This window comes from Talpa europaea (assembly GCF_964194135.1).
Source record: "Talpa europaea genome assembly, chromosome: 10".
NCBI classification, from domain to species: domain Eukaryota; kingdom Metazoa; phylum Chordata; class Mammalia; order Eulipotyphla; family Talpidae; genus Talpa; species Talpa europaea.
This window is the reverse complement of record NC_140077.1, coordinates 10,987,199-10,993,048: the sequence shown is the minus strand read 5'-3', so window position 1 is coordinate 10,993,048 and position 5,850 is coordinate 10,987,199.

The following is a 5,850-nucleotide window of genomic DNA, read 5'->3' as shown; positions in this document are numbered from 1 at the left end:
TCTTCCATCCATAAAGTCGCCTGCGGGGCTTCTTGCGTGCGGTTGCCCTGCTCCATCTTTCACTTCATGTCCTGGTCTCCAGCCTCTCTCTTAAACTGGACTCCCCCTTATATGCATTTAGGAAACATTGTTCTTGCACAGGGGACTTTTGCACTGAGGTCTCATGTGATCCTGGCAACAGCCTTCTGGGTAAAGAGGATGCCTAATTTCACCCCCACTTTTGAAAGAAGGAAGTCAAGTGATGTGGGGAGATGGACAGGGCCACACTGCCATCTCCTTGCACCCACAGTGGGAGTCTTTCTCAGCCGAGCCACCCATCAAACCTGGCCTCCGCTCCAAGTTGTAGTTTCCTAAGCCCGTGCCCTGCTTCTCCAAGGCCATTTCTTCATGAATAAAAATGGAAATGGTCTCCGGCCATAGCATCCTGAACGCGCCCCATCTTGTCTGATCTCGTAAAAATGGAAATGATCACGTGTAGCTACAGGGTAATGAGTATTGTTAAACTTCTAAATGTAGTACTTTTTAACACTCATCTAGAAAATGTTTTCCCAGTAGGAGGGCCTTTTACACGCGCCTTCACTGAGTAACGCTGTGTTTGTGAAACATCCTCCCTGTGTGGCAGATGGATGAGCTGCAGCAGGGATGGTGGCTGGTGGAAGCAGAGCTGGACTGGGTTCTGTCTCTGGACTTGTGCTCTGGTTGTGTCCTCTCCCCGCTTCCCAGAGTCCCATGGCATGAATTTGGGTCTCGTACAACTTAAAGGATTTTCAAATATCAAAACATCAAAACCTCCTCTGGATTAAAAATATCTTTTAGTGGGAGTGCTGGGTTTGGGGGAACCTTCCCTCTGTGTCTCCCCTGCTCAGCCTTCTCGCCCACCGTCCAGGATGCCCACTGTCTTTCACCCCTTGGTGCCAACTTCTGGTTCAGACTGCTGGGTTCTGGACATTGGTAATTCCTTTAGGGGAGCAGGACTCCCCTGTTGTATCAAACCAGAAACATTTCCTTGAATCTCTGGGCCAAGTCAAAGGGACAAGGAAGATGATTGTTACAACGAAAGTCACCAAGGGCTTCCTGGGAGTTTAAAGTCTTCCTGGTCAGGTGTTGACTGATCTTATAAAGGGCTCAGATTTCTAGCCTGTTGCTTGAGAGTAGGCTGTGGAGAGCTAATATTTGGAGCTGCAGGGGCCTTTTATAAAGAGGTGGAAGTGGTTTCCTTTTTCACCCTGCACTCATTTCGTCCTACAGGAGAAGGCAGGCATTGTCCTGCAAAAATGCCTTTAGCTGTTGCCAGAGAGCCCTTCTTTTCAAAAGCAGCCTTGTTCTGTTTGGTTTCTTCCTCTGGGATGGGAACTTGAATCCTGGGTACTTCAGCCTGTATGTTTTGCAGCATCTGACTGCAAACCTCCCTCACCTGCTGCCCCCAAAGCGGCCAGTGCCCTGCACGGAACCAGGATTTAAAGACAACACTCAGATGAGAAGATTGGGGAGTGGGGGGGCACCTAACTCCACGTGAGAGAGCCCCAGAAGCCAGGAATGAGTGGGGGAGTAGCATGAGTAATGGGACAGAAAGGAACAAATGTGCTGAGTGAGATGTTTTGTAATGGAAACTGCCTGCCAGGTGCACCTGGGAAGGACCATCTTTCTGGGTGGGTTGCAGACCACTCCCGACTGCTTTGCACAGGAATGCAGAAGGTTCTAGAAATCTCTGCTTGGGTGCTGGAGTGTGGGAGTGGCTGCAGGTATTAGCTGGTGGAAAACTGCCAAAGGGCATGATTCTGGGTGGCTTATTTTTAATTATGCTTCTGTTTCTCTTTCCTGATCCTCCCGAATCAGGAAGGTGACAGATTGAACAGGTTGCGGGGAAGCCTGAATGGCGTCTGATCCACTTCTTAGTGGTGTAACCTGGGGCAGCACATTTCCCTTCTGTGTGCCTCAGTTTTCTGATCTGTAAAATGGCGATAATGTGCTTTCACTGGCAGACCCTGAGGATTAGGAGGGAGAAGACACTGCAGTCTGGAGCCTGGCACCAGACACCCAGCAAATGCTCACTTGGTGGTCGTAGTTGGTGACTTTTACTGTGGAATCTGTCCTTTAAAAAGTTTTTCAGTGTAGGATTGTATTTAGAATGTTGAATTAGTATTGCAAGAAAGTTTTGGTGTGTGAGGAGGGGGCGCACACGGAATATTTGAGGTGACTGGATGGGACTAGTAAAGATGCTGTTAATACTTTACCAGGATTAAAATAGCATCTGGTTCATTTAGTTGGTCTAAAAAAGAAAGCAGTGAACACAAAGATTCCTTTGGAAGTAGCCCTCTCACCCATCTGCAGTAGGTAATTGGTGCTTCCTGTATCCAGCAAGCACCTACTGTGTGCCAGGCACACACGGCATCCGCAGAGATAGGGTTCAGGGGAGACTACGACACAGACCCTAGCCCCAGAGGCATTTGCCCCCCCGGCAGACGAGACAAACACACCAGCAAGCAGTTTCTGTGTGGGTTGTGTGATGTCGGGGCACGGGGGAAAATCCCCCACTTCTGTGTTCTTCTCAGGCTGGCTGAGCCATTGAAACAGCATCAGCTAGTTTGGCGGAATGATGAAAAATGATAACTTAATCATTGGAATTCATCCTTCTGGGTGTACGTGGGGATCTCTGTTTTCAGTTGGGGGGAGCAGGGCCTAAATCTCAACTGAGGCGTGGGGTAGGGGCCTGGCTGCCCCACGGAGAGGGGATGTGGCTTCCCAGGATGAGGAGGGGGTGACTTCATGTTTGCAGAGATGGGTTTCTCAGGACATTTCTCCAGATCATTCTACACCTGAATAATGCCCCCCAATCTTCGTTCTGCAGAGTGGGAGCGGCTTTCACTGCCTCTTCTATTAGGGGAAGGGCGAGAGCTTCTTAGCCTCTGGGACTTCAAAGTAATCTGAACGTTGGAGCAGGAAGCCCTGAGTGGACCAGCTCTGAGAATTTGCTGGTGGGCTGAGCTGGGCACCTTCAGTAACAACAGGGACAGGGAAGGGAGGGGCTGTGTGGTCCCAGCAGCAGCACCAACTGATCTGGAGGCTCATGAGGTAGCATTTGATTTCTTGCATCTTAATGAGCAGAAACTTAGAAGCGCGGAAGACATTCACCTGGGCAAGCAGAGGCACATACAGCAACGAGGCAGTTGCTTGGCTTCGTTTCCAGGTGCAGGGAGGGGGCTGTGTTTACTGAGCCCAGATACCTATGCTGCTTCCCACCTGGTTCCCTAGGCAGGCTGCTAGGGTTCTGGTTTTATAAAATGTTAGCAGGCCCGAGCCTTTGAGTTCTGCGCATGCCCAGGTTCTGTGCTGGGGCCTCAGAAACCCCCCTGAGCTAAGAACTGCACAGCATCAAGAAGCCCTTTATCTTTCCCCTGCGTGGTCCCTCATCCCCATGCCTTGTCCTGGCTCCAAGGCAACAGGCGGGGACTTGTCCTCCATCTGTTTTGTGGGGTAAGAGGAAAGAAAGCATTTGCTGGGTTGAGGAATCTCTTTTGCTGGCATGTGCCAGGTGGAAGCTAGCAGGGCAGGAAGCAGCCCCCTACTGCCCAGTTCCTACCTGTCCACCTCTCTCCCTTTGACCCCTCTTGCTTCTGTGACATTGAATCTCACCATTTTCTCTTCGACTCAGTGGAGATGTAAGCCTCATAGTCACTGGGAGCATAAAGATTATGCTGATTATTGGGGCATTTAATTTTTTTTAAGATTTATTTATTTATTTATTTATTTATTTATACAAGCACTGGGTACAGTCGGAAGTGCGGGAGGGTGAGAGAATTCACCAGAGCGGGAGACAACAGGCAGACTGACGAAGTACACTGCTGAGGGGAGCGGTGGGCACAGCAGGAAAGGTCTATGCACCATGTGGGACCCTCGCCAGTGGCCAGGGATCGAACAGGCACTGCAGAGGCTGCGGGCAGCTTCGCAGCCCAGAGCTCAACCGCTGCGCTACCAGGGGAAGCCCTGATTTAATTTCTTTCAAAATGTTTTGAAATTCAGAGAGCTGACTGTACAGTGGCATGAGAGCTGACCCTCCTAGGTGGTGGTGGAGGGCAGTTCAAGGTATTTGCAGCTGGAAGGCGCACTAGCAGTATCTGGCCCAGCCAGTGGCCCCCAGGTGCTGGATGCAGGCTCTCTGCCTCCCAGGGGCAGGCTGGCCCTTACCTGTCAGGTGGTCACTTACAGGTGTGCCATCTCAGTTTGGATGGGGTTCTGAGCAATGATGGGGCGCTTCCCAAAGAGGTTAAAGGCACTTTCTGACTGAGGCACTTTGAGTTGGTGTCAGTTTTCTGGCCTACCCTGTGAAACTCACGCTAAACAAGTGTCTCCTGAACCTGGGATTCCCCCAGAATCCTGCAGTGTTTCCTTTCCCACTTCTCTGCTCGGGATTTTATTTTTGGAATCTGCTGTTAAATGAGTGTCAGTGTCATTTGCTCAGTGAAAGGAAACTTTAGGAAGATCTGCATTTAGCCAGCTTTGCTTTTCCAAGTCTTTTCCTTAGGAGGCAAATTTAAAGTGAGAAATGCATGTTTCATGTAGGGTGGCCCTTGTATGTTTGGGATTCCAAAGGGCAATTATAGAATTTCTAGAATCCATAGTTAAAATAATATTGGATGTTTTCTTGCTAAATTATCCTGGGGGAAGGTCCCCATTTCATCCTGTATGACCCCTTCAGTTTGTATACTGCGTAAGACTGGATTCTGCATCATAAGACTGCATAAGACTAGTATACCTAAGTCATATATACTACATAAGACTGGATTCTGCATCATTTTTTTGTGATTGAAATGATGATGCCTTTGTTGGACCTCACAACTAAAATTAGAAGCGGGCCTTTCTGGTGGCACAAGGGGTTTAGCCTCAGCACTATGAAGCTATTGGGCAGCCACTGCAGCAATGAGTTCAATCCCCAGCATCCTTGGCCAGGGAGCTGACCCACATGGCGCAGCAGACCCCTCCTGTGTTGCCCACTGCTCCCCTCAGCAGTGTATTTCAGTCAGTCCAGCTGTTCTGCTCCCCACTCTGTCTCTGGTGAATCATCTCACCCCACCCGCTGCACCTCTGGCCTGTACCCCAGGTCTTTTATGCTATATACAAATACATAAATGCTATATAATAGCATTTATAATAATGTTATTTAAAATAAATGCTACATATATGCTATGTAATAAATAAATCTTAAAAAAATAAAATTAGAAGCAATCTCAGGTAGGTGCCCTATGGAATCCAAATTATAGCCTATAGTTTCTTATTCTAAACTATCTCTTGCCACCCTTAAAAGATAAGTAATAAGACTCTATGGAACTGAATTTTAGCCAAACTATGAGCATTATTAGGCAAGAAAAAAACAAAATACTCACCTTTCTCCTCAGCCACATTGCTGTTTATAGTTAACTTGGATCCTGTAGTCTTGGTGACCTTGCTAGAAGGTTTCAGATATAGACATTGAAAATAAAATCTTTACCCTGAGAAATGACTTTGTTCAAGGTCACATGGATAGTCAGGGCCCAGGCCCTGACTGGATAGTAGGACCCAGGTCTCCTAACTCTGGACAGAATGCACCTTGCCAGAACCCTTGAAGGATCTGGGGGACCATGGGTGTCTGAAGAAGGTGTCAGACTGTCCTTGAAAATCAAAGTCAGTAGAGTCAAGTCTTCCCAACTTTTGGGGAACTTAGATCTTTTCCAAGTTACTATAGTTATGGTAAGGATGGACCTTTTAGAAAAGGCTGATATTTGTTATTTTCTTTGAGGATGTCACTTGGGGAGCTCACAGAGCTAATTGCTGATGCTTTTTTTTTTCCTTGTCTGACCCTATAGTTTTCTCAAC